At 46.3% G+C, this 15,647-nt stretch overlaps 1 long non-coding RNA gene across 2 annotated transcripts; it reads right to left on the bottom strand.

The window, feature by feature from the left end:
• Window positions 1-5,281: 5,281 nt before the first annotated feature.
• Window positions 5,282-15,575, bottom strand: LOC144597032 (uncharacterized). Of its 2 annotated transcripts, XR_013547686.1 has the most exons (4): window positions 15,415-15,575; window positions 12,049-12,201; window positions 8,210-8,360; window positions 5,282-5,935 (listed from the first exon to the last, which is right to left on the bottom strand). It is a non-coding gene; the product is annotated as an uncharacterized LOC144597032 (long non-coding RNA). The 2 variants fall into 2 exon arrangements; XR_013547685.1 differs by lacking the exon at window positions 12,049-12,201.
• Between the last annotated feature and the right edge of the window lie 72 nt (window positions 15,576-15,647).

The following is a 15,647-nucleotide window of genomic DNA, read 5'->3' as shown; positions in this document are numbered from 1 at the left end:
CTCACCAAGCTCCGCAGCCCGACCTCCTTGACGACTGCCAGTGCCCTCATCGACCGCCGGCCCGACTGTCGCCGGGTCCACTTCTGAGTCTGGCTGTGGTGATCCGCCGCCCGGCTCCTCCGCGGCAACCTGGGAGGCGTTTGCTGCCCACGGCCTTCAGGGCATTGTTTCATAAAATCCTCTTTCTCCCCACTACAATCACCTGGGAAGGGGTCCCAACCCAAGGCACTGCCTCTCCATTCCCTACATAGATGCCACCTGATCCGCTGGGTTACCACAGCACTTTGTGTTTTAGACATATTTTCGGACAGGAAGGGTTCATTGAATTGAATTGAATTGAATATTTCAATTCAGGGGCTATGGGTCAAATGCAGGCAAATGCGACTAGGTCAATATGCCAACTTGATCGGCATGGAAAAGGTGAGCCGAAAGGCCTGTTTCCGTGCTGTACAGCTCTATGATTCTATGACCCTATTTAGAAGAAACACAAGGAAATTATCCCCAGCTTACTGACCACTCTTTATCTTCCAGGGTATATTATTAAAGCAACTCATCTGGTCATTATCCCATTCCTGTTTTTGTTTAGAGTCATAGAGTCATTGAGTGGTACAGTGTGGAAACAGGCCCTTCGGCCCAAACGCAAGGAGGTCGAGTGGTCCGACGAAGCAGTGGCGGCATTTGAGCACGCCAAGGAGGCCCTGGCTGGGACCACGATGCTCGTCCACCCACGGGAGGACGCCCCAACCGCCCTGACAGTGGACACTTCCGAGGTGGCGGTCGGGGCGGTGCAGGAGCAGCTCATTGACGGGTGCTGGCAGCCGCTCGCCTTCTTCAGCAGGCACCTCAGCGGAGTTACAGCACTTTCGATCGCGAGCTCCTCGCCCTGTACCTCGCCGTGCGCCACTTTCGCTACTTCCTGGAGAGGAGGCCCTTCACCGCTTTCAACGATCACAAGCCCCTCACCTTCGCATTTTTCAAGGTTTTGGATCTGTGGTCTGCGCGGCAGCAGAGGCAGTTGGCGTACATGTCCGAATTCACCACCTCAATCCGCTTTGTGGAGGGCAAGGACAACAGGGTGGACGACGCCTTATCTCGACCCGCAGTTCTCCAAGTGGACGATGGCATCGATTACTCCGCCCTGGCAGCTGCACAGCTGGCAGTCGAGGAGATGGCCGCCTATCGCACTGCAGTTTCGGGTCTGCAATTGGAGGACGTTCTCTGCGGTCCTGGGGGCGCGACGCTGCTGTGCGATGTCTCCACTGGCTAGCCGTGACCCATCGTCCCCGTCGCCGGGCGGCACAGGGTGTTCGAGGTGCTCCACTAGCTGGCACATCCCTCCATTCGGGATACGACGGCCGCCATAGCCTCTCGCTTCATGTGGCACGGGCTGCGCAAGCAGGTTGGACAGTGGGCACGCACCTGCATCCCGTGCCAGACCACCAAGGTCCAGTGACATGTGCGTGCGCCGCTGCAGGGGTTCTGCGTCCCTCGGCAGCGGTTCGACCACATTCAAGTGGACATCGTGGGGCCATTGCCGCCGTCCTCGGGGCATGATCCACCTCTTCACTGCGGTGGCCCGCTTGACGCGGTTGCCTGAAGACATGCCGCTGGTGGACACCTCCACGGCCACCTGCGCTCGGGCCTTAGCGGCGCACTGGATTGCCCGGCTCGGGGTGCCGCTCGACATAACATCCGACCGGGGGGGGTCTCAGTTCATGTCGGAACTGTGGTCAGCCATGGCACGCCTCCTGGGAGTTCACCTACACCACACTACGGCATATCATCCGCAGGCGAACGGCCTGGTAGAACGCTTCCACCGCCCTGAAGGCACGGCTCACTGACCTGGGCTGGGTGGATGCCCCGGCCGTGGGTTTTGCTGGGGATCCGCACCGCATCCAAAGAGGACTTGGCCTCCTCCTCTGCCGAGTTGGTGTGTGGGGCCCCGTTAACCTTCCAGAGCAGCCTACCATGCGGAACCTTGTCGAACGCCTTACACAACATCAACCTTTTTGGTCACATCTTCAAAAAAATCAATCATATTTGTGAGACACGACCTCCCACATACAAAACCATGCTGACTATCCCTAATCAGCCCTTGCCCATCCAAATGCTTGTATATCCTATCCCTCAGAATACTCTCCAGTAACTTACTAACTACAGATGTTAAGCTCACCGGCCTATAGTTCCCAACATTTACCCTGCAGCCCTTCTTGAAAAGAAGTACAACATTTGCCACACTCCAGTCTTCCGGCACCTCTCCTGTATTTAAGGACGACTCGTAAATTTCAACCAGGGCCCCACAATTTCCTCTCTAGTTTCCCACAATGTCCTCGGATATATCTGATCAGGCCCTGGAGATTTGTCTACCTTCAAACACGACAGTGCCTTCAGTACTTCTTCGACAGTAACCCTGAATGCTCTCAAGACACTTCCAGCGACTGCTCCAATTTCCTCCGTCCTACTGTCTTTCTCCTCGGTAAATACATAGGATAAATACTAATTTAGGATCTTGTCCATCTCCTGTGGCTCCACACAGAGGTGATCGCTTTGATTCCTGAGAGGTCCCACTCTCTTTCTAGTTACCCTTTCCCCCCTTATGTATTTATGAAATCTTTTGGGATTGTCCTTAATGCTACCTGCCAGAGCTATCTCCTGGCCCCCTTTTGCCCTTCTGATTTCCTTTTTTAGTTTACTCCTTAGTTCCCAAATCTTTCAGTGCACACCGTTACTGCCATGTTTCCTACATAACAACAGTGATTGCAATTTAAATGTACTTCCTTGTCTATAAAAGAAATTCTAAGGTCGTGAGAGCGGCTGTACAAATACAAACTTTTCTCTTTGTCTTAAGTTAAGGTTACTTAAGTTACAACCATTTTTTCCAGGGAGTGAGCTGGAGTAAATCTGTTCCTTCTGATTGCAATTTGAACCAAAGTGTTTTTAATAGTCTGTTATTTAAGGAAAGCCATCTCCTCAATCCATTTGCTATTTTTGGGATAATTCCTCCTCGACTGAACCACTGCACACAAGTCTGATTCATTGTCATTTCAATTATTCTGCAAGAAGCACATAAAAGGCAGATTCACCACATCAGTAGTCATCTCTGCTGCCAGTAATCTGACTAAGTTTGACCAATTAAGGCAGAAGAGCTCTAATGTGGAAAGACTTTGTCTACTAGGTAACTTAAAAGCTATACCTCCTGGGTTACCAGACAACCTCGAGGCATATGACATCTCTCCAAAGAATACACTACATTATTTTCAACACGTGATGGAAGATCAATGGGGCCAAGCAGTCAAGAGCCATGTTATCTTTTTCTGGCTGTCTTGTCAATATGGAAAAAAAGAGACAAGTTTATAATCACACCTTTCACATCAGCTTCTAGTCATGTATAGCCAATTAAGAACTTTTGAAGTAAAGTCACTATTGTAATATAAGAAATAAATTAGCCAATTTACCCTCAGCAAACTAATACAAACAGCAATGGTTCAATGCGCCAATTGCCTTCCTTCTGTACTGTAGTTTACTTTACACGTCTAAAGTGGCAGAACTTCATACAAATGCTTTAACATCATACAGCAAAAAATCAGGCTGCTCAACCTGTGCAATTTTATCAACTTGTTACCACTCTCTTTGTAAATAAACCATGGGTAAGTGCACTTGTTCTACAAAAACAGTAAGTCATCGTATAATTCTCCAGATTTCCTGAATGCTCAGATAAAGTTAGCTTCACGTGCATGTGTGTGCATACTCCTTCATAGGTGAAAACATTTCTCAAACATTTTAGTTTTCTAAATATATCAATAATCCATGAAAGCTGAAACTGCCCATGAATAGCTATACCCACTACACCATTGTGAGTCTCAGCCAATGCATAGAAATAATTGGCTAGGATTGTTTATTGGGCAATGAACCTAAATAATGTTGTTTTTATAATTGCATTTTTAGATAATTAAAATTACTTTCTTAAAGAAAGCAGAAAGCAAAGAATGTGTAAGAAGGAACTGCAGATGCTGGTTTAAACCAAAGATAGACTCAAAAAGCTGGAGTAACTTGACGGGACAGGCAGCATCTCTGGAGAGAAGGAATGGGTGACGTTTCAGGTCGAGACCCTTCTCCAGACAAAGCAAAGAATATTCAATGGTAATAGCATTTAAGTATGTAATTAAAATTCCTGCATTCATACCTCCAAATGCAGGCAAATGGGACTAGCCCAGAATGTCAATTTGGTTGATATGGTAACTTGGTAGGTTGGGTTCCAAATTGGCTTGACCACAGACGATAAAGGTAGTGGTAGAAGGGCATTTTTCCGACTGGACGACAATGACCAGGGGTGTTCTGCTGGGATCAGTGCTGGGGCCTTAGATATTTGTGATATAAACGATTTGGGCCGGGAAGTGGCAGATAGAGTTTATTCCAGACAACCATGGTTTTGTACTTTGAGAGGTCAAATGTAAGAGGAAGGAATACGGTAAATGATAGCTCCCCTAGGAAATTTCAGGTACAGAGATCTTGGAGTGCAAGTCCATAGCTCCCTGAAAGTGGCAACATAAATAAATAGGGCGATAAAGAAGGCAAAGGGCATACAAGCCTGCAGTAGTTGGGACATTGAGTATAAAAGTCGGGAAGTCATGTTGCACTTGTTTGAAACAGGTTTGTCCACATTTGGAGTATTGTACAGTTCCGGTCATCACATTGCTGGAAGGCTTTGGGGAGAATGCAGAAGCAGTTCACCAAGATGTTGACGGGATTAGAGGGTAAAGGCTATAATAAGAGGTTGATAGACTTGGATTGTTTGCTCTGGTGCATCGGAGGTTGAGGGGAAACCTGATAGAAGAGTATAAAATTATGGAGAGCTATAGATAGTGTAGATAGTAAGTGGCTTACTATAGGGGAATTTAAAACTAGGCATAGCCTTAAGGCGATAGGGGAAAAATTTTAAAAGGGCATAAATGACAACTGCTTTACACAGAGGGTAGTGTGTATATGGAATGAGCTGCCAGAGGAGGTAGTTGAAGCAGATAAAATAAAAACATTTGAAAGACATTTAGACAGGAACATAGATTGGAATGGTTTAGAGGAATATGGGCCAAATGCAAGTAAATGGGACAAGCTTATCTTAGTTGGCACGGACAATAATGGCCAAAGGGCCTGTTTCCCTGCTGTATGACTCTATGACACTACTAGAACGATGATTACAAGAGCCGTACCAAACTTTGATAATTTGTTAATATATATAAAACTAGCAAATAAATAGCAATACAGATAAAAAAGAAGGCTTGTATGAAGTTTAATATTTAGCTAAGAGTAAAAAAAGAATGTAACTCCAAATATGAAGTTTAACAAGTTCTTGTGTGTTCAACAAATAGACGACAAATACAGTAAATAATCACACAGCAGATAGTACCAGTTCTGCTTGTGTCTAAAACTGTAATATTTATTCAGAGAATTATGTGCCAGCCAAATTCCTAAAGCCCAGAAATTGAAGCAAAAGTGGACTTTAGGCAAACAAGTAACGTGTCGTCACATTTTCAATTGTTAAATTTGAGAAGATTCACGCAGCAACACATTATAGGGGTCAATGGCATCAACTGGGTTGGATGTTAATGGACTTCCATGCCACTTGTGTTTTTGTTTTGCTGCAGGGGTCAGCATGGTGGCGCGGCGGTAGAGCTGCTTTACGGCGCCAGAGACCAGGGTTCGATCCCGACGACAGGTGCGGTCTGAATGGAGTTTGTAAGTTCTCCCCGTGATTGCATGGGTTTTCTCCGGGTGCTCCGGTTTCCTCGCCCACTCCAAAGTCGTGTGGGTTTATAGCTTAATTGGATTTAGTAAGATTGTAAATTGTCCTTAGTGTGGATGATAGTGTTAGTGTACGGGTTGATCGCAGGTCGGCGTGGACTCGGTGAGCCGAAGGGCCTGTTTCTGTGTTGTATCTCTAAACGAAACAAAAAAATTATACCACTTAACACCACTTTCTTGGATTGTTGTGTGAAGGTTTCCAACTCCCGCTTCCCCCCACCTAGAACATCTGGCAATGAAGTGTCGCCTCTTCTACCTCCCAAGGGAATTCATCGCCATTGTCATGACTGCAGACTATATCCTGCCCCAGGCAGATGTTCAGTTAGCACTTGAAGAAGTACACACAGTGGTCAACATACACTAACCAACATAACGTGAATGCCTACTCCATCTTTGTTGGGGACTTCCACAAGGCTAGCTTGAACAAACTATCATCAGCATGTGTCCTGCAGCATTTAAGCACTATCGAGCAGTGCTACTTCACCATCAGGGATGCCTATCACTCCATCCCACCCACACTTTAGAAAATCGGACGCTCCTTCTTCCTGCATCAAAGCAAGGACCAAAGAGCGCAGCTCCAATGGTGAGCACTTTACAGAGCCAGTCGGAGAGGCATAGGAGCGACTTTGTGTGCTTAGACTCGGTAGACTGGGCGATGTTCAAGGTCTTGGCAGTGGACTTGAATGAAAATGCCATGGTTATTACTAACCACAAGGAAATGTCTGGAGGAGTGTGTTCCTACCAAGATCATCCAATATTCCCTAACTAGAAGCCTTGATGAATTGTCAATTCCTTAATCTATTGAGATCCGGATCTTTGGTATTTAAGTCGGGTGATCCAGGGTCGTATGAGAAGTCCAGATACAACTCCAGCAAGCTATCGCAATGCAGACACTTCCGGACTAAACTGGAGGCTCATATGGACTTACTTCAATTGTGACAGAGGTTGCACATCATCATTTCCTACGATGTGAGGCTGATTAGAACAACTGACAGTGATCCATCACTCCCGGACTAGCTCAGTGCTTTCTATGCTCGAGTCAAAGGAAAAACAACAGTTTACCTTCAATAGCTTCCAGAGTCCTATCAATCCTGTGATCTCAGTCTCCAAAGCTGACGTCAGAAGATCCTTCATGAGGATCTCTTGGAAAGTGTACGGCCATGATGGTGTACTTGGCCCCATTCTCAAAACCAGAGCAGATCAACTGGCTGGAGTTTTCATTGGACACCTTCAACCTCTCAGAACTTGGGACTGCCCACCTGCTTTAAAGGGTTATCTATAATGCCGGTGCCCAAGAAGAGCAAGGTGACATCCCTCAATGACTACACATTGGAGGCACTCCATTGTGATGAAGTGCTTTGAGAGGTTGGTTATGAAGCAAATCAATTCCAGCCTCAGTAATGACCTGGACCCACTTCAATTGTCCAACAGATTGACAGCGGATGCAATCTCGATGGCTTTTCACACTCTGCGCTGGACCACTTGGACAACAGAACCTCAGGCTGTTGTTCAACTATAGCTCGGTGTTCAACACCATCATTCCATCAAAACTTATCATCAAATTGAGGAGTCTCCCAATGCAGCTGGATCTTGGATGTCAGCTGCACAGTTTGGCAACAGCTCCTCTTCCTCACTGACCATCAGCACAGGGACACCTCAAGGCTGTGTGCTCTGTTCCCTGCATTCCTCTCTCTACCGATGACTGTGTAGCCAGGCACAGCTCCAGCATCCCCTTTCGTGGCGACGATACCACTGTTGTTGGATGAATAAAGGGTGACAATGAGTCAAGGTGCAGCATAGAGCAATAACCTGGTTGAATCGTGCCAGAACAACATTCTTGCTCTTCATGTTAACAAGACCAAGGAGCAGGTTATTAACTTTAGGAAGGATCCATGAATCTGTCTTCATTGACGGCAGAGTGGTAGAGACAGTCAACAGCTTCAAGTTCCTAGATGTACGCATCTCTGATGCTCTACACTGGGCCTAGTACATTGATGCAATCTCAAATAAAACTTATCAACCTCTCTACTTCCTCAGAGGTTTGGCATGTTGCTGAATACACTATCGAACTTCAACAGGTGTACAGTGAAGAGCATACTGACTGGTTGCATCACGGACTAATTTGATTACTCAAACGTCCAGAAACGAGGCTGCAGAAAGTGGTAGACATTGCCTGGCTCATCATTGATACTAATCTTCCCACCTTTGAAGGGATCTACAGGAAGCATTGCCTTAAAAAGGCAGCTAATACCATCAAAGACCCACTAAACCTGACCACAATCTCATCTTGCTGCTAGTAATGGGATATGTAATGGGACCGAAGAACCATGACCACCAGGTTCAAGACCAGCTTCTTCCCATCAACCATCAGGTCTAGCACCACTCTTCACAACCCTAACCAAAATCTTACCTCAGTACCAGACTGATGGAAGGTTTCATTTGGAAACGTCAACCATTCCTTTCCTCCCACAGATGCTGTTCGACCCATTTAGTTCCTCCAGCATTGTGTGATGTTCCATGTCATTCTTATCTTCTCCAGCCTAACTGCTGCTTTGAATTTGCTGCAAGTACAAGAACATATTAGGCTAGAAATCTAATTTTACTAGATTCTGGTCTATGACCCATCCAGAGTGCTCACATTATATTCTTTTGATGGACAAGACTCAATGTCAGGAGTGTGAATTAGTAGGCTGAACTTATTTTTACATTATTTCTTCCCTAACATGGAAAGTTTTTTAGCTTAAAATACATTAGATAAACTGTTAAACAATGAGCTCTATATTGCCGAGAGATTTGCATTTTAATTTACTTATCATTCAGCTTCCCTTGAATCTTTAATACCACATTGCAACAGCCAAAAATTACTTCTGTCTTTCATAAATAAATCAAAATAAAAATCACAATAATCTGGGATGGATAAAATACCCTGAAGGAATGTGAGGAACCACGAAAGGAATATCCTGATAGAGGGGGGAAAAATTAAAGCTATATTCATATATTTATAATCATGCAGGTGCACAGTATAAGGTATTAGATCTTGACAGGAAATGAATCATATATTACTTTGTAAAAGAAACCCATTTTATGTAGATGAGAAAAGGTATTAGGGTGATGGGGGGGTTACAACATGAAGATTACTAAAAGTGGAGAGGTAATAAGTTAAATTGTATATTAATCACACCTTCTGTACTCTGCACATTTCTAGTTTCATAAAGGAATTACAGAAAATGGTAAAATTAGATCTACAAGGATAAAACAGGAAATTCTGTGTCTTCTTTCTGCAAAAAAAGAAAAGATGAAGGTGCAATCTTAAAGAGGTTTTGACATACAGAAATGGACACAAAGTGCTGGAGTAACTCAGCGGGTCAGGCAACATCAGTGGAGAACATGGATAGGTAACGTCTTGGGTCGAGACCCTTCTTCAGACTGACGAAGGATATAAAAAAAGAAGCCATTAATAGAAGAAAGTTATGATGAACAAAAATAGCAAATTCAGAAGACACCTCCAGTATGAGAGCCTTAAGAATGGGCACAGGCCGGCAAGGATGAGCGAAAAGGGATTACAGGCTTCACTGACAGAGATGTATGAGGAAAGACTTAACTGGAACATCAACGCCGGCATAGATTATTACTGTGCTATATATCCTATTACATGTGTCATTCCTAGAAGTTGCAGCAAGATAAAATTTGAAATTTCAGGTCAGATTAAAAGGCCAGTGTATGTCTTGTGCCATCCAGTGGCAACCAATAGTAAAAGCAATGAAAAAAAATAGTGCAGCAAAGCCTCCCATCATACTTATCCGAAACGAAGAAACAATTTACGTTTGAAATGCTATTGCAGTTGTGCAGGAAAGATGTGGCAAGCATGTAGCACTTTGTATGGCCCATAGATATCAATAAAATCAATGACAGTTGTCCAAATCCTTGAAAATTCCTTCTCTGAACCTTGCCACCCCCTTTCCTCCTTTAAGCACTCCTTAAAACTCTTTGACTAAGATCTGGATTATGCCCTATCATGTCGATTATGGTTCTATGTCAAGTTTTATTAAATAGCTGTCCATTGAAGCATCATGTGATATTTCACATTTTTAGAGATTCTTAGTAAATTAATACGTTACTTCAGTTGATGTATTTTAACATGTTTTAATGAGCAGGATTTGGGGCAGAATTCCTGCTTCTAAGGTTAGACCACTTGATCTTTAACATCCAATGATCTAACAAATAAGGACCCTGTCTTAGTAACTCTTCCAGAGGTTGATATGATTGAAATGTAAACCTAGATTACCGCCTCAAGACCAGGAGATGGACTAAAAGCCACAACATGGAGTGCAGTAGGCTGAGGGATGATATTATACAACTGTCTAAAATTTTGAGGGGAATTAATCAGTTCCAATGGATGGCTATATCTTCTGGGTCCTGAAATTAACACTCTACTCCAAGCCCCGGCACGTGAAGAGATTTCTAGGACAGAATAAATGCTCCAAAGATGTTTTTAAGCCTTCCTGAAAAAATCTAACATCATCTTTGACTCATTTGAATTCCTGCGCTGTGAGGTCTCAAAATAGAAGAGCATCTAGGAAGGCTCTGAGCTTCTCCAACGACACTGGTAAAGCTGCTCCCTCACAGTGCCAGAGACCCGGGTTTGATCCTGACCGTCTGTGCGGTGTTTATACGTTCTCCCAGTGACTGTAGTTTACTCTGGGTGCTCCGATTTCCTTCCACATTCGCAAAGACTTGTAGGTTAACTGGCCTCTGTAAAACTGTCCTTAGTGTGCAGGGAATGGGAAATGAGGCGACTCGTGTACGGTCTCAGTGTGATCTACTGTTCCGACACAGTTGCACTTAGGTATGCTTGTATAGTAAGTTTTACTCAACAGTATGCAATAAAGGAATTTCACTGTACCTAGATATGTGTAACAATAAAGTGCCATTGAATTGAACCATTGACCATGTTAATTGACCAAAACGCAGTGTCTGGCAAACCAAACTATCTTTCAACACATTCCAAGGCCTCTTGAGCGGTTACTTGCCAGACTTTTAATGGTTTTATGCACACTTAATTGATCACCGTGATCAGTTTGAAGAAAGGTCACAACTCAAAATGTTGCCTGTCCATTCCTTTCATAGATGCTGCTTGACCTGCTGAGTTCCTCCAGCACTTTGTGTTTTGCTCAAGATTTCAACATGTGCGGTTTCTTGTAGCTTGCATGAAGGCATGAGGTTAACTTGCTGCTTCACAGCATGTTTATCATTTAGTAAATGCAGTGAAGCTCTGATAATCCAGCACCCTTAAGGCTTTGGTGATGCGAGACCATGTCACCAAAAGCTCACCCATCCTCTAAAACATTCAATGGCTTTACTTCAATTAAGTCTCCTGGACAGTATTTATTCATCCCAGTATAAAAGATCCCAAAAAAATGCTGGAGTAACTCAGCAGGTCAGGCCGCATCCGTGGAGGGAATGGACAGCCGACATTTTGTGTCAGACTCTTCTTCAGACTGACTTTGAAAGCTGGAAAAAGAGAGGTAGAGATGGGACAAAGCCAGATAAAATATAGGTAGACACAGGTGAGCAGGGTTTGATTTGCAGATGGGTGAAGTAAGTGACAAAGGCTGGAGGTAAAGAGGAAACAAAAGGGTGTCAGGTGAGATACGATTAGGAGATGAGATGAGGAATGTAAAGTAAAACCGGAGTGATGGATGTAGGTGGAAGTAGGGAAAAGGTGGGGGGTGAGGAGGGAGTAAATGGGAAATGGTGGTCAGGATAGGAGTTAAGTGTACGGAGGAGGAGAAAGGAGCAGGGTGACTTAAAGTAGGGAGAGATGGGTGCATACTAGGGTGGATTGCAGGGGAAAGATGGGGTAATACCTGAAATTAGAAGTATTACTTGAAAATGGAGGGGGCAGGGGGTATTACCTGAAACTGGAGAAGGGTTGAGGGTTGTTACTTTAAATTAGACAGGGGCAAATGGTATAATACCTTAAATTGAAGGGGCAGGTGGTATTACTGGAAGGGAAAGTGGGGATAGTAGTTTTTTACTTGGAAAGTGGAGGAGGGTTGGGGGTATTGCTTGAAAATGGAGGGGGCAGAAGGGTATCACTTAAAATTGAAGGAATGTTATTTGAAATTGAAGGGGAAAGTAGGGATATTACTTGAAAATGGAGGGGAAAGAATAGCAATATTGAAAATTGAGGTGGTTATCATTTGGAAATGGAGTATTACTTGATATTGTGGAATTTAATGTTCATACCATTGGCTTGCATGCTCCTTCATGTCTGCAGTAAGATGTTCCACCAATTGGTGGTTGCCAGTGCCATCTTCTCTGGTTGCGTACTGGTGCAGCAGGGCGAAGGCCGCGGACACCAATAGAATCAACAAACTCATCGGAATGGCTAGCTCGGTCCTGTGGGCGAAGGTGGATTCATGGGAGGTGGTCTTGGAGGGGAGGATGCTCCCCAAATTGCAGAGCATCTTGGACAATTCAGCTCACCCTCTCCATGACACACTAGTCAACCTGAGGAGTACCTTCAGCAACAGACTGGTTCCACCAAGATGCAGTACAGAACGCCACAGGAGATCCTTCTTCCATAGAAACATAGGAAAATAGGTGCAGGAGGAGACCATTTGGCCCTTCGAGCCAGCACCGCTAGTTAAAATTCCCCGCTGTTTATTTTGGCTTTTTTTTTAAAGTGATGCCGGAGACTGCACCCCCTGCTCACATTTTCTTTTCTTTTTTGTTTCTGCTTTCTGAATCAGAAGAATAGTTTTTCATCAGCAGCACCATCACCGACCTCACCAACTCCGGCGAACTACCCCTCAGTGCCTCCAATCTCATAGTTCCCCAGCCCCGCACGGCCCGATTCTACCTCCTACCCAAAATCCACAAACACAATTGTCCCGGCAGACCCATTGTCTCTGCCTGCTCATGCCCCACCGAACTTATCTCTACCTACCTCGACTCCATCCTATCCCCCCTGGTCAAATCCCTCCCCACCTACGTCCAAGACACCTCACACGCTCTCCATCTCCTGGATAACTTCCGGTTCCCAGGCCCCCACTCCCTCATTTTCACCATGGATGTCCAGTCACTCTACACTTCCATCCCCCACAAGGATGGTCTCGAAGCCCTCCGTTTCTTCCTCGACCGTAGAACCAGCCAATCCCCATCGACCAACACTCTCCTCCGCCTAGCAGAGCTGGTTCTTACCCTCAATAACTTCTCCTTTGACTCCTCCCACTTCCTCCAAACCAGAGGCGTAGCTATGGGCACTCGCATGGGCCCTAGCTACGCCTGCCTCTTTGTCGGGTACGTCGAACAATCCCTGTTCCAGACGTACACTGGCCCCATCCCCGAACTCTACCTCCGCTACATCGACGACTGCATTGGTGCTACCTCTTGCACCCATGCAGAACTCACTGACTTTATACACTTCACCTCCAATTTCCATCCTGCCCTTAAATATACCTGGACTATCTCTGACATCTCCCTCCCGTTTCTGGACCTCACCATCTCCATCACAGGAGAAAAATTAGTGACGGACATTTATTACAAGCCCACCGACTCGCACAGCTATCTGGACTACACTTCTTCCCACCCGGTCCCCTGCAAAAAGTCTATCCCCTACTCCCAATTCCTCCGTCTACGCCGCATCTGTGCCCGGGATGAGGTGTTTCAGACTAGGGCTTCCGAGATGTCCTCGTTTTTCAGAAAACGGGGCTTCCCCTCCTCCATTATAGATGAGGCTCTCACTAGGGTCTCTTCTACATCCCGCAGCTCCGCTCTTGCTCCCCATCCCCCCACTCGCAACAAGGACAGGATCCCCCTCGTTCTCACCTTCCACCCCACCAGCCAGCGGATCCAACATATCATCCACCAACATTTCCGTCACCTACAACAGGACCCCACCACTGGCCATATCTTCCCATCCCCTCCCCTCTCTGCATTCCGCAGAGACCGTTCCCTCCGCAACTCCCTGGTCCACTCGTCCCTTCCTACCCAAACCACCCTAACCCCGGGCACTTTCCCTTGCAACCGCACGAGATGCAACACCTGTCCCTTTACCTCCCCCCTCAACTCCATCAAAGGACCCAAACATTCTTTCCAGGTGAGACAAAGGTTCACCTGCACCTCCTCCAACCTCATCTATTGCATCCGCTGCTCTAGATGTCAACTCATCTATATCGGCGAAACCAAGCGCAGGCTCGGCGATCGCTTCGCTGAACACCTGCGCTCGGTCCGCATTAACGCCACTGATCTCCCGGTGGCCCAGCACTTCAACTCCCCCTCCCATTCCCAGTCTGACCTCTCTGTCATGGGCCTCCTCCAGTGCCATAGTGAGGCCCGCCGGAAATTGGAGGAGCAGCACCTCATATTTCGCCTGGGCAGTTTGCGGCCCGGTGGTATGAACGTCGACTTCTCCAACTTCAGATAGCTCCTCTGTCCCTCCCTTCCCCTCCTCCTTCCCAGATCTCCCTCTATCTTCCTGTCTCCACCTATATCCTTCCTTTGTCCCACCCCCGACATCAGTCTGAAGAAGGGTCTCGACCCGAAACGTCACCCATTCCTTCTCTCCCGAGATGCTGCCTGACCTGCTGAGTTACTCCAGCATTTTGTGAATAAATCGATTTGTACCAGCATCTGCAGTTATTTTCTTATAGAATAGTTTTTATTGTCATCCAAAAACATGTTTTTGGACGAAATTTCGTCACCCACAGTCCACAATAAGAAGCAATAAAAATAAAGCAATAACAGTCACAAAACCAACATAAAACAAAAAAATGCACAACCGCCAACAGCTGGGCTATCTGGTGCAGGTTTCGCTCGCATGGGTACTGGTTGCAAAAGGGTTATTTAGATTTTTATGTGGGCAGGTTTGGTGAGGTGATCCATGCTGTCCAAGACCAAATTGTCAAGCTGCGACTTAGACAATAGGTGCAGGAGGAAGCCATTCGGCCCTTCGAGCCAGCACCGCCATTCAATGCGATCATGGCTGATCATTCTCAATCAGTACCCCGTTCCTGCCTTCTCCCCATACCCCCTGCTCCGCTATCCTTAAGAGCTCTATCCAGCTCTCTCTTGAATGCATTCAGAGAATTGGCCTCCACTGCCTTCTGAGGCAGAGAATTCCACAGATTCACCACTCTCTGACTGAAAACGTTTTTCCTCATCTCCGTTCTAAATGGCCTACCCCTTATTCTTAAACTGTGGCCCCTTGTTCTGGACTCCCCCAACATTGGGAACATGTTTCCTGCCTCTAACGTGTCCAACCCCTTAATAATCTTATACGTTTCGATAAGATCTCCTCTCATCCTTCTTTGAAGAGTTGACAAGGTAGGTTGGTTGGTTGGTTGGTGCACACCTGGTGGTGTCAGGAAGGATGTTCCACTCTGGGATGTGTAAGAAAATAACTGCAGATGCTGGTACAGATCGAAGGTATTTATTTCACAAAATGCTGGAATAACTCAGCGGGTCAGGCAGCATCTGTGGAGAGAAGGAATGGGTGACGTTTCGGGTCGAGACCCTTCTTCACTTCAGACCACAGGTAGGTAGCTGTTTTTGTTTGCTCTAATTCTGGTAATAAATGTAAAGTGGACATAGGCAAAAAGCCGCACTCACAGACTACTACTGCTGCCGCCAGCAGTGGGATCTTGCTGTGCTCCTCACCTCGACGACGACTGAGGGCGGGAGAGAGAGGTGACGGCAGTTGGCTCACGTGACCCCGCGCCAGCCGCGCTCTCCCCCCACCGGCGGTCGCCCCTGGCAACGCTGCGCGCCCGCGCTCACGCCGACACGGACGCACACACGCGCGCGCACGCCAACGTGGACGCCCGCGCTCACGCCAACGCGGA

Source organism: Rhinoraja longicauda, chromosome 9 (genome assembly GCF_053455715.1).
Source record: "Rhinoraja longicauda isolate Sanriku21f chromosome 9, sRhiLon1.1, whole genome shotgun sequence".
NCBI lineage: Eukaryota > Metazoa > Chordata > Chondrichthyes > Rajiformes > Arhynchobatidae > Rhinoraja > Rhinoraja longicauda.
The sequence above is the reverse complement of the archived record's forward strand: the minus strand, read 5'-3'. Positions and strand labels throughout refer to the sequence as shown.